General features: G+C 35.8%; 1 protein-coding gene across 1 annotated transcript in view; it reads right to left on the bottom strand.

The window, feature by feature from the left end:
* The window catches only part of LOC145669249 (putative transporter slc-17.2), a 127,766-nt gene extending 116,921 nt beyond the window's left edge, over positions 1 to 10,845 (bottom strand). Inside the window, exon 1 of the mRNA XM_081737570.1 lies at positions 10,728 to 10,845. The gene's annotated coding sequence lies outside the window, so the exon portion shown is untranslated. The remainder of the gene's footprint in view (positions 1 to 10,727) is intronic.
* Between the last annotated feature and the right edge of the window lie 8,936 nt (positions 10,846 to 19,781).

Genomic DNA, 19,781 nt, shown 5'->3' with positions numbered 1-19,781 from the left:
CGGACTACAGCGTTTAGAAGATGTTTAGACATTTTGTGAGACTGTTGGCGATAAAATGTTAGTTCTTTTGTTAAATATTTCTGGACGGTGTTTACCTTCCCCAACCACTACTCATATTCACCCCCACAAATTGTCCTTAATCCCCGCAACTTAATCAAAAATCATACGGAATGTCGGAAAGAAGAAAACGAGATAGAGGAAGAAGAGGAATACGATACCGAGTTCGAAGAAGAGTGTAGAATAAATACATATCAAGTTGCTCTCAGAAGTTTAAAGGAACTGAACAATTTGTCTTACGGAAGAATGATTCTGATTCACTTAGTTTAGTTTCTCAGGCTAAAGTGTATGCGGAAAGTCAAGCAGCCAAGCAGCAATGTACACAGAAAACCCTGCTTAGCTATTAGAAAAATAAAGAAAACGTGTGCATAGTATATTTTGTATTCATTTTAATTTTTTTGTGTATTTATTAGTAGAAGAAAGAAGTACTGTAATCGAACAATGTACGTACAGCAATATATTTTCTCAGTATGCCCCTTTATAAGCAAGTATTTAAAAAAAAGAAGAAGAAGAAGGAAAGGTCTACCTCCACTAAGCGGAAACCTGACTTTAACGGACATTTTTGCAAGTCCCGCTCGATTCCGCTAAAGACAGGTTTCACTGTATTAGATATTTGCGTGTGAGATTGTCCAACCGATGACTGTCAACTCCAAAGGCAAGAAAGCGAAACATCCAATACCAGGTTAATCAGTGGTCTCTAGGTAAACCTATCCTACTAGGAAGTGATTGAGATACCAAAAAATGTTGTAATCGCTGGGAGACATGTTAAGAGAATACATTGGGTGAGAGACTTTAATTCATGAATAGTCTGCACCTTCGTTGGTGTATTGAAGTGCGTAGGTGGTGTGTGTTTAGCACATCGGGTTCCTTTGTTGTTAGTCCCAGCTTTCTAGACCGGATGCAGTTATTCCCGGTAGAAAATACAAAAAAAAAAAAAACATATACATTTCTATTACTATTAAAGTAAATAATTACACTAATTCCCTCAATGTGATACTTGTTTGTTTAATTGTATACAGAGAGCTGATCCGTGGAAAAATCGTTCATAATAATAAATAAAATAAACTCGACAAATATTCTTGTAAATAATAGGTAAAAGTTTGCGTCACACGCTTCATTTTGCTGGGCACGCCAGTGTGCCATGTTATCCGGTTGTGGCACACTGGAATATAGGGTATGGCTTTCTAATTTTTCCCAACTATTTTAACTGCTTCAATTGAAATGAATTTATAATAATAAGAGAGTGAATTTAGTCTTCTTACCCTTCGATTTAGAAATAAGGGTGTTATTTCTGGACCTAGTGCATTGGCACAATTCCACGAATCAAAAAGAATGTGTTTACTTATCATATAAGTGTAAAAGGACTTAATCCCTGTTGCTTTCAATATAAAAAGAAAGTCTCCAACTGTAAAATGATATGCTACATAAAATGCTCTATGCAACATAATGTAGTATAGAGTCATCATTCCAGGTTGTCTAAAGAACACTTTCGTTTTAGCAAGAAAGGAAGAAAATAGAAAATACTGAGTTTTAACCTAGTAGAAAGTTTGCAGATTTAAGGGAAAATGCACAGAGTTTTGGATATAAAATGTAGTTCAGATTAATGGAGTAAGACACCGTAAACATTTTATTGTTTGAAATATACTGGGAGTGACCAAGCCATTACATATGGAAATATCGAAAGAGATACGTTAATGGTGTTAGTTGCAAACTTTTTTAGAAATGAAAAAAAAAATAAGGAAATCTCTAAAACTCTGATATCACAGATCCAAATTGACTGACTGTTAAGTAAAACTGCTAAATCTGAGTAAAGCAAAAAAAAAAAAAAAAAAAAAAAAGTATTAATGACCTGTGTTAGTTTCAGACATATAATTCTCATATCAAAACTACGATAGAAGTAAATTATGAATAAAGTTGAATTCACAGTTCTGGAATACCAACAAATGATTTTGCTAGATGTAACTTTTCAGAAAACTTTTTTATAATGCTTTAGATTTTTTTGTTTATTAGCTTCCCCATGCCGTAAACGTCGCCAACTCCTAGTGGCTCACTTGCCGATAAATGGCGATCGTCGATATAGCGACGCGTCGAAGGATTGCCGCTAGCGTGCCACTAGTGGCAGGGATTCGTCGAGTCGAAGCAGATATCTAGAATCGGGGGTATTGAAGTTACCACAACGTAAGAACGAGGACTTCATTTTGGTCCGCGCTCGTTTGATTTGTCACGGAGAATCGTAAAGGGACCAACATGAACTATCGCCAGTCATGTGCATGCGGTTATTATTATATATTATTTTTCCCTGACGAATTCTTATTATAAGGACAATATTTGAGCTCCGGGGGTCAAGAGTAACTCCTGCCTTTACATCATGAAGTGAAAAATCTTGAGGTGGGTGCGTATAATTGTATGAATTTAGTTGGCAACTGTCGCCGATCACTAGCAAGTGAATATGGGAGAACTATGAAAAAAGTAAATAGACGCTTGCCAGTTTGTTATAAAATTACATGACGAGTGCATTTGATTTGATTCCGAACAGTTGTCTTCAAATATACACGGTTAAAGAAGCACTCTGATTAGAAATATTAAAAAGACTTCAACGATTTATCACTCTACAAGCTGTGTCTTCATAATCGCCTCCGTGACGAATTCGGAAGAACACGCAATTAGTAACCCTAAGGTTGATGGTTCACGCCCAGCTCAGCGCACTTTCGTTTTATTTTTTTAAAAATGTTTTTAGACTCATCTTGATGTAAAGAAATTACGCATATAGGTGATTTAACGTATTTTAGGGGAATAATTTTGTGGTTCGTTGGTGTTCCGTCGCTTCTCTGCCGGTGGTGGTATAATTTTCAAAACGGAAGTGGGACCAATTTTTGGCTACGGGACCGCCAATTTTTGGGGACATGTCACTAGTTGCCTATCGGTGGTCCACCGACGCTTACGGCATGGGATTGTCCCCTCACGAGTGAGGCAGATTGTAATCGATCAAGAGTGTTTTGGAAAAATGGGAAACATCTTCCGACTTCGACGTCTGAATAATCCGTTTAGGATCAAGTCGAATCAAGGCTGCGCCACGGGAAGGTAGAACAAGTGAGGCAATCGTTCCAAGCACTACGCTCGACAGCTTCCGTCTCATTCACGATTTAGACTCTTCAGGAAAAGTAACAAGTTTATTACTTGTAATTTATTCTTTGAGTCAAAATATTTTGCAATAAACCATCGTTTTGTAAGATATTTTTACGATTGCATACTATTAATTTCGAAAATTGTACTCATAATATAATTTCCCATCATGGATTTGAAAAAATCAAAGTTGGAACAAAGAAAGATCTCCGATCCACATGTCTCTTCATGTTTGATATGGAAGTCTCATCTTCATTATTGACCCTTAATTTATTTTAGTCCTAGACGAATCGACGCGATGGCTCTAAGTGAAAACATTCATTTAGATGGTTAAGTAATCAGGAAATTCCTGCTGTTATTTCACGAAACACAACAGATCTTGAGGGAAAAAAAAAAAAACAATTTTGCTTACCAGGGGGAGGGAGTAAATCATCTGCTTACGTTTGCTTAACTAGGAAGAAGGCAAGGGCGCCGATCCTGGGGGGCCGGGCCCGCTCAAAGCTCATGTAGGCCTCCTTTGTATTTATGAATATGCAATATTTGGCATTATTTGAGTGTAATTTGTCTTAAAATCCTCATATATATATCTTCTGCATTTGAATGCCCTCCCCCCCAATTTAAAGAGAAATTGGCGTCCTTGGAAGATCTAGTGAAATGAATAAAAATGTGATAACGTAATACTTGAACAACTCTATCTAATGGAGGAAAGTAAATTAGTATTTAACACTTCTTTCAGTTTTAAGCATTTCAAAGATTCTCGTAATTTAGTAGCGTCCCGGATTTGCATTTTTGAAGTACGGGAACTTTATCTATACCTTAACGTGGGAATCGGTTTCGGACCATGCACTTAAGCCGCTTTGCCATAAGAGGCACAAGGAGTTTTTCTTTCGATTTCCTCAGGAATATTGCGAATGGTATAACTTTTAAAACTATGTTTAAAAAAGAATACACATCGACATAATAAGATGATAATCTGATACCTAGGAAATATATTGAATTGTTTTTAATTTGTTCTCACGCTTCCAAATCAGTACTTATGCTTTTTTTTTTATTCCAGCCTTTTAATATAAGCATTTCAGACTATTGTCTGTTCTAGGACGATACAATTCTAGTTCATGTATATGCTAGCTTTGGAAATACAGTAGAGTTTCGCTTATCCGACATAAACAGGCAGGCAGAACGCTGGATAATATGGATGTGTTAAGAAAAGACCTATTGAAAGTAAAACTTATGATATAATTTTACATATTACGCATCTAATAATAATGTTTTATAACAAATAACTGCACTGCACTGAATCAGAGACGCATCCAGCTTGAGGGCCTGAGAGCTGTCTCTCTCCGAAACTCAAGCACTTTTTAATAAACTTGCCTTTACCTTTTTGAGGTTCTTTTATATCAGTTTACTAGTAGTCAGTGTCCAAACTTTGGGCAATGTGCTGTTGTCTTGTTATAATTCTAAGAACATACCATAATGCCATTATACTAGGTGCAGTGGCGTATTTAGGGGGTGGCTTCCGGGCTTAAGCCCCCCACGAAATCTTACTTAGTATAGTAAAGTAAATGAAATATCTTGCAGAATTTTCACATTTCCAGGCAAAGCCCCCCCCCCCCGAAAGTTAGCAAAGCCCCTCCCGAAACAAAATCGTAAATACGCCACTGACCAGGTGGAATTAAAGAACAGTTTTAAATAGGATTAACATCTCGTTTCCGTTCTGTTTTTAACTTTAATATATTAGAACGATACACTCCATGTCTTCTTGCTATTTTTGTTATGTGATATACGTAGCAGACAGTTTTCTTTAGTTACATTTCTCTCGAAAATATGTTTCATTTTGTTTGTGCTATAATGCAGTTTCCAAAATAAACCGGTTTATAAATGAAAAGTAGGAAAAAGTTTAAGAGAGGTACAGAACTGTTGCATTATTATCATTATTATTATTATTATTATTATTATTATTATTATTGATATTTAAAAACATTAGAATTACGTGCTTACGAGGATTCGTGTTGGGCCCCCTCCGAATAGAAAACCTGGATACGTGTCTACACTGAATAATAGACGTATGAGTCAAGGTGTAGACGGGCGCGCTAGGCGATAGACTCCACAGCATGAAAAATAGATTAAGACCACAACTTGCAGATCTTCTTGCCGATTGGTGCTATTTGCAATGATATATCGGATCATATGGTATATGGAACAAAGGATGGTCGGATAAGCGAGACCATGGTGTATTGGTGTTTCACGCACCTAAATCTGTAAAATGTTTGTATAAACAATTATCTTTCACTCCCTAGCTAAATTTGTGGGTATGATCACACACCTTGACTCATAAAGTATAGTCTTATAAAGAAAAACATATTTTTTTTAGCTAAAACCTAAAGAAATGCCAACTTCAATTTTTTTTTTTTTTTTTTTTTTTAATAATGGCAAACTAGTCCACTTCATCACGATAAATCACGTTTGGTGCTAAGATGTCTTTTTCTGTCCGTATATATCCTTCACACTTCGTTGGAGACAAAATTGTTTTTTCCCCAAGAAAACAGGATGAGAGAAACTATACAACAGCATGAACAGAAAGCAATAGCTATTAACAATAGTTCTCTAATCCTGGATAAATACGTCATTACAGCAAAATATCAGTAAGTTGTCCTTATTATATTGCTTCGATTCTTATTAACATGAAAATTATAATGTTTTGTAAAAAAAGAAAAAAAGAAAAGAAATAAAAGAAAAAGAAATGGGTTGGGATGGGATGGGATTCGATGTGGTGTTAAAATTATAAAATAACTACGACTCCGCCACTCTACCCACCTAACCACGGAGGCTACATGGTGTTCGCTCTTTTTTTTTAAAGAAATAATCTTCATAACCATGGTCCGTATCGCTTCGAACCTTAAGATAAGAGTTTTTCTGTTTAATTCTATATTTTCGTACGACATCTTAGTTACAGAAGCTAATTTATATTTGGCAGGCAATCTACACACTAGGTTTTAACCAATAAATGCAACATTTTAGTCCACTATCCAGTTTCTTGATCCAATTTCTCGATTCCCCTACTGAATTCCCTCCGCAATTGTGATCTGCTACTGAAAAAATCCCTAGAAATCATCGTTGCCAGTATACACAAAACCGAGCATAATTTTGTTTTTTGCTTATATTTTTATTATTTTATTATATTTTTTGGAAATATCTCCTTAGATGAATTGCTTTCTATTATCTCCACATACTAATAACTGAATTTTACCTATAAACGTAAGGAAAATGGAATAAATGCGAAAAATCTTGAGTTACAGTATACGCGCAATTTTTTTTGCGCATGGGAGTACAAACACAAAGAAAAGTGAATTCTATTACTATATTACGATTTCAAAGGTAAATTCGTTTCTTATCACCGTATTTGTTACTGTTATGTCCAGAGAGGATTCTTCAAAATGTATATTGTGAACGGTATTATGTTGTTTTATTAATATTTTATTATATTTAGAGAGTACGCATAAATGTATATTTACTTACAATATGTTGTGTGCAAGTAAAATGTAAAAAAAAAAAAAAAAAAAAAAAAGGATAGTAAGTCCACATACTTTTACATCACTAAACAGTTTAAATTAAATGTAAGTGGACTTTCCAAACTTGACTCTACTATTGATATTATAAACATATTAAATTTTTAAACGTTATAAACAAATTAGGTTGGATAACTGTCAGAAGACACATATCTCACCATGTCTTAGGAGACACATTTGCACATACATATTTATGTTCACAATATTTGCAAGATACTGACCTAGTTTTATAATTTAGCACGTAACATTGCCCCACACGACCTTTCTTCCTACCTGTTTCTCGAAATTTCATGCGTTAATTCACATGAAAGAGAAGTCCGAGTACATCTTCAGAAATTCGATTCAGAGACAAGAGACATACCGACGTCTATTACTAACGGTGGTTCGTGGTGTATGGATAGTACTTCATCTCTATTTCTACATAATTGTTGTTGATGTTGTTGAGTTTAACGTCCCGTTCAGCAGCGAGGCTATATGAGACGTGGACCTACTGATTAACGTGGAATCCGAACCACATGAGCTCCCGCCGGGAATCGAACCCGAGACTCCCAGGCCAAAGGCGCGTACGCTAACCGCTTAGCCAAGGAAGAGCTCTATATTTCTACATAATGTCTACATTACTTTACAAACTGGCTCCTTCTCATCATTTGTAAATTAGTACTTTGCTACATTTTAGTGCAAATTGAAATGGAATTTAAAATATTATATTATTAGTTATATAAAGTACTGTCAAAGAATTTTATATTTTTAATCTCCAAATTGTTTAAAACCTAGAAGTAAATAATAATAAATGAAAATAAAGTAATTAGACGCATTGTTCTTATAAATTGGAAGATAAAGTAAAGAAATGGAAATAAATTCCTTCCTGGGAATTTATATGCCAGGGAAAAACCCGGGAATATTCCCATTTTTTTATTTTCCTTCCCACCAGGAATATTGCCACTGCCCATCACTATCCTTGCCTGTAAATACTAATCTTTAAAACATTTGAAAAAGAATTATATTTTCACAATAGTTTAATTACTTGAAGCAATAATGAGCTACCAGGACTGACAACGACGTACGAGATGTCTCTTACTTTCACTAATCAGACTACCCAAAGGCCAGATTAAGTATCTCAGCCATAATATTCAAAATCAAATCATCCTTGCCTGTCTCCAAACTTAGAAGCTAATTTGTTGAAGGAAATTAAAGAGTGTCATTTTTCTCATTAATCATTGATACGACTCAAGATTTATCAAAGAAAGATCAAACAAGTTTCATTTTTCGTTATGTAAATTTTACAGAAGTAAACGATAGTTTAGAAAACGAAGTTTCTAGACAGGTCAAGACTGGAGAAATGTTTTTAGATTTTCTACGTGTAAGAAATCCAACTGCATCCAGGCTTGCAACTCTAGTGTTAAGTCATTTGGAGAAATTGGGATTGTCTGTGAAAAAATGTAGAGGGCAGGGATATGATGGCGCTATTGTGCTTACTCAGGTATTCACTACGCGGTACCTTGTCATGTCGTCAAAGGTGTAAAAGAAGTTGTCAGTTACTTGACAATGCTTCAGAAGTTGTATATATTTTTTGGCCAAAGCCGGATATTTTGTCATCATCGACAGGAGAACCGGATGTCACTTTGGAAAAGCTTAATCCAATCAGAAGGGCCTTACGGTATCAGTTCATTGTAGCTATGAGGTTGAGGTACGCTGATGTAATAAAAACTCTCCGAAAACTTTCACTGAGAAGTAAGAAGGCTAACAAGGTATCAGAAGCAGAGCGATTGGCGAAAGTCATGTATTCCTTCGATTTTGTGTTTCTGACTGTGGTGCTGTCAAAAATATTTTCATAACTGAACATTGCATCGCAACTTCTCCACACTAAACAAATTGACCTGAAAAACCTTTACGCATTCTTGAAGACAGCCAAGAGAAATTGAAGAAAATGAAAGAAGAATACCATCAAATAAAATAAGAGGGGACAGCTGTTGCTGCGAAGTGGAAAGTCAATCCTGTATTCTTAGAAAAAAAAAAAAAGGAAACCCAAAGTGAAGAAACACTTCGATGAACGGGTGAAAGATCATCAGTTTTTGGACACAGAGGCTTGCTTCAGGGTTAATGTTTACAATAGATTCCTAGATATCGCGTACAATGAAATAGAGAACCGTTTTACATGGTGTAGTTACACACAACTCTTGATGAATTTTCAATCATATTCTCGAAAGTAGTTGTGAAACTTTCAGACAAAGAAATTTTAGTTAAGGCTGAAAAACTACAAAAGAACCAGCAAGACATTGTCCGGTCGTTACAATTGGAATTACTTTCCCTTCGTACCGGACTTAAAAACCATATTTCAAAGATTAACACTGTTCTTGGATTGGTGGTATTACTATACGTCGAGATTAATACTATTACCCCAAAAGTTTTGACTACTCTTGCTTGCTCTTGCTGAAAGGTCATTCTCAGTCTTAGACAGGATCAAGACCTATTTAAGGTGTTTAATGTTACAGGGGAGAATGAGCAACTTCGGAATATTGGCAAACAACTATGAGAGGCTTCGACCATTGAAAAGAGAGATCTTATACGGGAATTTGCGGAGATGAAGTCGAGGAGGAAGGATTACTTGTAAAACGTAAGTATTTGAATCTCTATTCCATAGCAAATAGAACACTAGGAATATTTCATTAAAATGTACTATTAAAAAAGTATTGAATATAGAGGGGGCCCTTTCAAGTAGTCTTTGCGGGGAGGCCTGAAATTTCTAGATCCGATACTCCTCATTTCAAAGATTGAGTCTCAGTTTCACGCAACTTTTTTTTTAACGTATTATTATTTTCATATCAGTAGTGGTAATAATAATAGTGTACTAGTAGTAGTAGTAGAAACTGGTTGGGACATTGCCTAAGAAGAAATGGTATCATGAGGGACGTCATAGATTGTATGGTGGCGGGAAAGAGAGGCAAAGGGCGAAGGACACTACTTTTAATGGATGATGTATAAACAGAAAGATCATACGTGAAGACGAAGAGGTTAGCGGAGGACCGTGGAGCATGGAAGCTTCTCAGCTGCTGCAAGTGACCTGCCAGTAAGGGCAGAATACCTATGATGATGAGTAGTAGAGTAATATTAGTTGTGTAACAGCACTTAGACAGTGACCTAGGTATTATTTGTAGTAATGGTTTTCATTCAAATGATCAAGGTTTTTACAGTTTACAGGAAATAGACTAACGAACTTCATAGGATTGCTTACCCAAAGTGAAATTTCACCACACGCCGCTGGATAAATATATATCTTTCTTAACAATTACTTATCGTCTTCTTGGATGCAGAATATCACTGGTTCAATACTATATAAATAAGCGTAGTGTCTCATAGTACCAAATTCCCCTTGCCCCTAACAAAAAATTCTGAGTGTGCACTTGTGTGTACTCCATTTCGATCAACTCGGTAACGATGGCCATGATACCAATCTACCGCTGACATAACTCGAAATTTTATCGTAGCACGCAATTTTCCTTACACCACCTTAAAAAAAAAGTATTCGTAAAGATGGTAAATATACGGAAGTTAGACCTACCTTAAGACATTTTAAAATGGTGAAGGGAGTCTACAGATATTTGATTTTGAGAAGCACTGAGTTGAGTTGATTTTAACGTCCCGTTCAGCAGCGAGGCTATATGAGACGTGGACCTACTGATTAACGTGGAATCCGAACCATGTGAGCTCCAGCCGGGAATCGAATGCGGATCTCCTACGCCAAAGGCGCGTACGCTAACCGCTTAGCCAAGAAAGAGCTCATTGAGAAGCACTGAAACATCGCCTTAACTTAATCGAAGCCACATCTCTGTGTGTTTCATGTTATGCTCTCTGACTTAATTTGCATTTTTATCGTTCAATGTAAGGAATACAGTCTAAAACTTAAGGATCGAGTTTACCTCCGAGCTATCAATTAATTTTATGAATTTTTGCAAACACTTGCAGTTTTATTAGTGCACTTACCGACACAAAGCAAAATGTCAACAATCCATCCTTTTGGGTAGGGTTTACACAGTCCAGATGTTCTCATCTACACACACACACACACATACATACTCACACAAATTGCACTCCTCACTTTGCTACAATTTAATAGATAACCTTCAATCTCATTTGTTTTCTCGTTAGTCATTACAAATTATCTTATCAAATTGACGACAAAAGAGATAATTTTTTTATATGACCACATTTTTCGCATAAAAATAAAAGGATCTGTTACAGTCAATTTCATAATTATAGTACATAACACAAAATTATTTTGAATGTATAACTAAAACAAATTATAATTCAGGGGTATTAGAAGCAAAACCTGGTAAATCCATTTTTCAATCTTGTAAGGGAACGAACATAAAGTGACGCCCTTATGTTTCAGAATTGCTTTGTGTGTGTGTGTGGTTTAGTGGTAGATTTCACTCATCTGTATTAAGTAGTGACCACTAAAATAAATAAATAAATAAAACTGAAACATAAGAGCGTCACTTTTTCTTCGTTTCCTGACAAAATTGAAAAACAGATTCAGCCCCTGAATTATACGCTTTAGCAACCTGTCTTTTTTGTGTACGTGTGTGTGTTGAGTAATCAAACGGTTTCCATATTGATCTTCCATGGCTGTTGTTGTAATTCCCATATTTAATGAGGCATGTTTTTTGATGTTCGTCGAGCATCGGGACAAAATTCGAATACTGCTAGAAATAAAAATAAATGAAATCTAAATTAACGTCCCACAGGTATGCCCTATAGACTAAAAGAGACGGATAATTAATGATAATGAAAGAATTGGGGAATGAAAATATTGCAGAAAACGGGAGAATCTTATGAAAACCTACCAGCACAATGTTGTCCACCAGGCCATATGGTTTAGGAACGAACAAGGGAACCCTCGCATCAGAGATAAGCGCTCCACCACTGAGACACAACTATAAATATACCACATTGACTTGACACCTAGTCTCATGTTCCAAGCGCTGCTATCGGCTGTAGGAATTCCACTCTCTTTGGCGTAGACGGCTGCAAGGCTCTCTCGCTTAGCAACAGCTGAACTCTTATTGGCTCAACGTGTGGGTGTGAGCTTTGGTTCCCATTTTTGCCACGGCTCAAGACATTTTGGCAGCACTATAACAGATTTGCAATGAAACACTTTACAATCTCACTTTGAAATTCTTTCCACTAAATTGTAACTTTTAAATGAATCAACAGTGCTTTCTTTTGCACAAAGTTTGGTTATATAATACGTATTTGTAATTTCCCAATCTTCAAGTAAATTTACCAGTTGCCATTCTTTATCATTTCTAATTGGACGCCATCTCATTGTGCATTATGCAAACATTTTAGAATACGAAATGTGTGGGACGGGCTTATGAATGAGATATAAGTAAGTTAATACATTTGAATATCAACTGTTTGTAAGCGTGAAATTAAACAACGATGCCTTCAAGCCAGTGCTGTAGTCCTAAAATTTTCAGAGGGTATACGCTGATTTGAGATCATCTATCATTGTCATAAGAGACATTGAAGGCATTTTTTAATAAACAATGTAAATCGTGGTGATATGGTGAGGAAAATGGTGATATAGTCACTTTATCATTGGAGTCGTGGCCCGATTAAATAAATAAATAAATAAATATAAATGAAACAAAAATAGAAAGTATTATACGCTTTGAAGCTGAAGGTACACTCTAATGACTAAGGTTAAGCAGAGGGTATACGGCATGTACCGCAGTGTACCCTCGACTACAGCCCTGCTTCGAGCAAATATGTGTTTAATTCAGTGGTGTATCCTGAAAATTTATTCATGCCTACCGCAGCTTGTGTAGGATATTTTAAATATTTCATTTCTTACTATATTTCCTATTTCTGAACATCTCAACTGCATACTTACACAAGAACTGTATTCGCAATGTATATGTTAATTATAACTTAGTTTATATTAGGCCCGGTCATAGACAAAAGGCCGCTGTGGCTTAGTGGTGGAGCGCTCTCCTCTTGTGTGTGGGGTCCCTGGTTCGATCTTCTCCGCCAATTGGGCTTTGTGCTGAACCAACACTATGGGTGGGATTTTTTTTTTTTTTTTTTTTAGTTTCCTCTCACTTTCTTCATTCAATCATTTAGTTTATCCTAAACTTCATCGTCTCCTTTAGCCTTTGTGCATAATCGTTGGACATTAAACACAAATAAATAAATAAATAAAATAAATAAATAAATAAAATGGAATACTGTGTATTTACTGGTAGACACAAGAACTTGTATAACTTACCATAAACTGTGAAGTCTGTTTCCTCTTAATCTTTCCTGAATCACTTGTAATTATTTGAACACAAACTCCAATATCCTGGTCTTTTTTTTGTAACATTCGTAATAACACGATCATAAAATTCAAAGCGCACATCTTGTCTTAATTCACACAGCATTTGTCTTTCGATGGAAATCAAAGTTAAGGAGTTGAGTCTTTCCTGTCCTTCTCTAGATCGACAGTAAATCTTGACTCTTTTTAGGAAGGAGACGGAACGCTCTACCGAGGCTGTCGTGGATGGTATAGTCGTTATTAATGTCACTGATTTGTGTATTTCTGGTATAGCCCAAACTAAGTTTCTTTCATTCATTATCTTCAACAGTCCGTGGTAAGATTTGCCCTCAAAGATAGAATCATGGGATAAATAGAAGACAGTTAATTCATTCTTCAAGCTTACTGGATAAAAGAAATTAAAAAAAAAACCTTTTATTCTTCATTTAATGAATGTGAACCACAAACATCATCAAATCATTGCACTTTCATTGTTCCCAGTGTTGCTAACTGTGACATCAAAATTAGCGAAACTTCGCTAACTTTAAAAGGCTGCAGTTAATCCATGAAGCATTGGTCGAGAATGATATTTGGTGTGTTTAATATTCAGGTAAAGTTGAACCATCTGACAAAATTTCAGAATTTTAAAAAATGGTGTTTTCGAGAAAATGGCGCCCAAAAATGGTGATTTTTAAAAATTTTACAATTTCTCGAATTTTTTGCGACAAAACGGTTGACCACACAAGCAATACAAATTTTTTTTCGGAAAGCGGGTAACTAGGTCTTACCAACCGTGAAAACAGAATTTTAAAATTCGAACCGGAAGTGCTCGAAAAAAATTCGCAAACTTCGACTTTTCAGATAAATTGACGTTCATTTGTTAATTTATGTACAAAAAGATACGCATGCGTAAACCAACTATAATAAAATATAGTTTATTTATATCCCTATGTACATACCACAACAAGAATTATAACTCTACCTGTCTCCATAGCCGAATGGTGAGGCTCCGAAATTGACCATTTTCCATGTCTTCTACTATTCATAAATTGTACTCCCCGTCTTTGATGGCCCATTACTTGGCGGGAAAATTTTTTTCGACAAAACAAAAAAATATGGGTCTCTTAAAAACATGTCTAGTTGCTATAAAAAAAGTTTCAACAATATCTGAGATGGTGATGGTACAATTTTATATTTTTTTGCCTGAGTTGAAATGGAAGGCACCTGAAGTGGTTTTAATATCATAATTAGAAACACTGATATTAACGGTTATGATCCTTGCACAACACATACAAGCCAGGCAACTCAGGAGTTGGCCTTCAACGTTCCTTGATGGTTAGCTTTTCTGGGAAAGAAAACTGACTATAAGGTTTTATAAGAAAATTTTCAATGACACAATCACAATCTACAATACACACTTTTCTGCAAGACAAATAGGCCTACTTGAATTCAACATTATTGATTTTACTTTAAAAAAAAACTCTCTATCCCACCGCGCAATCAATACTAAAGCTTATATAGCACTCACAAATGCTACTCTACTGCAGTATTTTGTTTCTTCGTTTCGCACCTTGCTCTCGACACTTCCTCCCACACCCGCTCTATTTTCGAAGAGGCCAATTCCAAGAAGGAACCCAGAGTAACATATAAACAATACACGAGTTGTACGAAAAAAAAAAAAAAAAAAAATGATTCTCGTAATTTTCTTATTTCTTTGTTTTATTTATTTCATATTTTAATTGTGTATTTTGCGGCTTTCAAAATAGGCATTACAGAAAACTAATTTTAATTAATACAATAAAATACACTAAATACTCATATAATTATTTATTCTGTACAGACCCATACGAAAATGAAAAATCTGTACAGGCACTGAAAACGCATGTCTAGTGCATGTGTTACATTTTTCCAGGTCCTGTTTTATGCATGTTGCATGTTACGTACCTGTTTCATGAAAGAAAACAGGCGTTTCTTGATCTGTAAGTGCATGTATTGAGATCTATTTTGAGGTAAACGGACATACGCTGTACAGTGCACGTACAGACACTGGTTTTGCCTTCAACATGTTAAAAAAAGTAACAAGCGCTCAAAAATGCGTTGAACAGTGAATGTTTAATAGTTTAAGTACAAGCATTTTACATGTTGCATGTACAGTGAATGTTCCTGTGAAAAATACATGCAATTCGACAGAAAAGTACACCTGTATTGACGTCTGTTCTGCACTGACCATACATTGTCTAACACCTGACAGGGAATAATTAACCAGGTGTTGTACAAACTACTTCTAGACTCCAGAAACATTTCCCTTACAGAGGCTGTTTTTAATATTAACATGTTAGGAATGAACAGGCACTGCACATGGGTTCAAAACATGCGTTGTACAGTATAGGTTTGGAGCCTGTACCCAGATATGATACATGTTGGATATCAATGAATGATTCTGTGAAGAAAACATGCAATTCGACAGAAAAGTACACCTGTATTGACGTCTGTTGAGCATTGGCCATACACTGCCTGTACATAGCCTTTCCTAACAGCAATGTACAGGCGATGAACAGCTGCATGTTTAACACCTGACAAGGAATAGTTGAACAAATGTTGTAGGAATGACTTCCAGGCTCCAGAAACATCCCCTTTACAGAGACTGTTTTTAACGTTAACATGTTTGAATGAACAGGCACTCCACATGCGTTCAAAACATGCTTTGCATATTATGTGTTTGATAGCCTGTACACAGACATGTTACATGTTGCATGTACAATGAATGTTTTTTTTAAAAGAATGCATCCAAATCGACCACGAAGTATACCTTGAATGGCGTCTGTTCTGCATTGATCGTGCATTGGCTGTACATTGCTATTGTTAACAGCAATGTACTTGCGATGTACATCTGCATGTTTAATATTTGACAAAGAATAGTTGAGTACGTATTGTACAAACGGCTTCCAGACCCCAAAAACACGTCCTTTATAGAGACTGTTTTTAATGTTAACATGTAAGAAATGAACAGGCACTGCACATGTGTTCAAAACATGCATTGTACAGTATATGTTTGATAGCCTGTACACAGACACGTTACATGTTGCATGTACAATGAATGTATATTTTGAGAATACATGCAATTCGACAGAAAAGGTATAGCTAGATTGATGTTTGTTCTGCATTAATCGTACATTGGTAGCACACAGCTTGTGCTAACAGCAATGTACAGCTGTATGTTTAACACCTAATAAGAAATGCCTGAACATGTGTTGTATAAACCCTTTCCAGACTTCCGAAACATTCCCGTTACATTGGATGTTCTTAACGTTAACATGTTTGAAATAAACAAGCATTGTACAGTTACTCAAACCTTGGGTTGTACACTGTGTGTTTAGTAGCCTGTACACAGGCATATTACATGTTGCAGGTACAGCGAATGTTCCTATGAAGAATACATGCAATTCGACAGAAAAGTACACCTGGATTGAGGTCTGTTTTGCATTGACTATACATTGGCTGTACAAAGCTACTGCGAACAACAATGTACAGGTGATGTACAGCTACACGGTTAACACCCAGCAAGGAATAGTTAAACATGTGTTGTACAAGCGATTTCCAGACTACCGAAATATTCCTTGCAGAGAAGCAGATTTTAATGTTAACATTGAACGTTCCCGCTTCGCTTCGTCAGACCAACAATTGATGAAATACCACGCCTCCTTCCCCCATGTCGATCGGGCTAAACTTGGATTTGAATGGCTTCTGAATTAGTACTAATCATCTCAGCGACCCCAACAACTATGTATTCGATACTTATCTTGGTCAATTTGAATATTTTATTACCCCTCCCTTAATGTCGATGGGAGCTAAACTTGGATTGAACGACTTCGTAATTGTCATTGTTCATCTCAGCGACCCTGTAAACTATAGATTCAACACAAATATTGACCGTTTTGGGTTGTTATTTTACATATAACGCATTATCAATTCCCCATATAGAATATAGAAAATATCCCCTCCCCTCCCTAAAAGAGTGAATTTTCGAAAACACTAGGGGACATATCTGTTTATTTTCAATTACGAGCTAATATACCCAATTTCAGCTTAATAAGTTGAATAGCTCGTGGGATTCTAATCCTTCGTTAAGAAAAAAAATCACCACTGCTCCCCTTAGGGTAGTATTATAATCAAAGTTAATATTATAAATCCCCTGTATAAGCCAGATTAGGCCTAACTGTATACCAAAAATTATTTCATTCGGCCTTATCGTTTGGCCGTGATGAGATGACAAATATCGTAACTTTTAATTTTACTAGCCTTCGGCTAGCTGGAGGATTCGCACACAGACAATGGCGTACATAGGATTTCATTTTGAGGAGAGCCGGGGGTCTTCTCCCAGAAAAATTTTGACTGAAAACGCGATTTTAGGCTTTATTTTAACAACTTTTAAAAATTTCGGGGTGTTCAGATCCCTGGATCCTCCCTAGCTACGCCACTTCCCCCAGACGTCCGTAATGGCTCGGCCTACGGTCTCGCACCTCATAAACCTATAAATATACCGAATTTCAGTTCAAATACCAAGTGTCATGTCTCTTACTTTCCAGAATTCCGAGCTATACCGAATTTCAGTTCAAGTAACAGGGGGCAAACCCACCATTTTTGCTTGTAGCTCGGCCTACGGCCTCGGACCTCATGAACCTGCAGCCATACCAAATTTAAGTTGAAATACCAAGTTTCATGACTCTGTTCCCAGATCCCAAGGTATAAACATCTTATTTTAATAATTGTATTCCTCCACACATTTTTCTTCCCGTTCTTTTCTTTCCTTCTAGGTTACATATAGATATAAAAACAGAAATACAGATCTATATTTTAAATGAGGTTCAAATACCAAATTTCATGTTTCTAACCTTCAGAGATTTCGAAATACCGACGTCTTATTACAATAATTGCAATCCTCACACCTTTTTTTCCCACCTCTTTTCTTCCCCTTTTTACTAAAATATTTTTAAAAAACGCTAAAACATGTGTCAAGTTATTTCAAATGAGAAATAAAAAAATACCAAATTTCAAGTCTTTAACCGTAAGGGATTCGGAGATACAGCCATCTTTTAAAAATTCTTCCCATTCCATTCTCCCTCTTCCTTGTTGAATTTCCAAAAATCCTTCCTTACTGGTACCCTATATCACATATCTTGTGTACTGTCCAAATTTCAAGTATCTAGCTTAAGTGGTTTGACCCATGCGTTAATCAATGAGTTAGTCAGTCACTCTGAACTTTGTCTTGTGTATATTGAGATATGTGAATGTGTTTAAGTCATAGGCGTAACTAGAGGGGGCAATGTTGTCCCCCAGAATACCATTACAACACTATATGATCACTGAAAAATTCTTTCAATTCTCAGAAGTAAGGGCCATGTCCCCCTCAGCTAAATATTCTAGTAATGTTAATGGCTTAAGCCTCCCCTTCGATGAGTTTCTGGCTACGCCACTTATATACAGAGCATGTTCGTGTAAAGGAAACATGGATTTTTATAGTAGCTTGTATGTCTTTCATGTTGGTATTATGTGCCTGCAAACTGGGGTTGCTAACTGTGAAGGTTATGTTAACTGTGAAGTACAGCTACAATACATGCACAGGTTTAATGATTTTAAATATCCTCACAAGATGTCAGCAATTGTCAGCAAAAATGTGAACGGAATTACGTAATTTTCTTTATTTAATTCTAACGGCATATAAAATAAAATGATAAAACATAAAATCATAGAAGTAAATGAACAGGCAATGCACACGTATCCTGTACAGGTACTGTACACGTTACCTGTTCAGTGTATGTAAAAAGTTAATCAACATGCAATACAAAAGTAACCTGTACAAGCATTATACACATTGCCTGTTCAGTGCATGTAAAACATTTTTAAAAATAATAATAATCATGCAATGTACAGGCAAAGTACAAATACTTCACAGTTATTGTGTTGGGTGTTCTAAATGGGTGCTGCATACCTGAAAAGCACTTGTATTTCGCCTTATACATGCAATGTACACCTTGTCTCAAAAAGGTTGAGCGCATTCTTTATTGGTGTTTTGAGGCAAAAATTTTCTAAGTCCAGCTTCGGGTATCTTCGGGAAAAAGTAAGCCAGGTTCGAACCTCCAAGCCAGCCTTTGCAATCGAGAAAAAGTTTGCAGATGTGTTTTTCTTCTTTTAAATATAATAAGACTTGTTACCAAGTGTTTAAAAAAGCAACATTGATTGAAATACTTAATGATACAATATTTCGAAACCTTTTTTTTTTTAAATGTTAGCACATGCTTGTTTGTCATTTAGCTCTCCATACGTAATGGAACATTTAAATACGTTAAAGAATCTTTCCATATGTAAAAGAATGCTCAAAGTTAAGAAATAATAATTATCGCCTGAGTACTAAAATAAAAGTCAAAGTAGAACAGAAACAGCGTTTGTAATGGATATGAACGTCATAATTATCTTGAGATCCGTTACACATCGCTAGAAGGTTGTGTTAGCTCATTGGTAAGCTGTCGGATTTCAAATCATAAGGTTGAGGGTTCGAATCCCGTCTAAGCTAATCCTTTTTTTAAAATTATATTTTCCGCAATGCATGAAAAATTATATAAAATAATTACATTAAAATACATAAGTTGTGTGTATATAACATAATCATTGCAGAACATAGTAATTATTAGGGTTAGGATTTTATTGCACTATAAATGCGGGGAAAATGCAAAATAAAA

The sequence above is a fragment of the Thermobia domestica genome, chromosome 13 (assembly GCF_964235325.1).
Source record: "Thermobia domestica chromosome 13, izTheDome1.hap1.1, whole genome shotgun sequence".
Taxonomy (NCBI): Eukaryota; Metazoa; Arthropoda; class Insecta; order Zygentoma; family Lepismatidae; genus Thermobia; species Thermobia domestica.
This window is presented reverse-complemented; position numbering and strand designations above follow the sequence as displayed.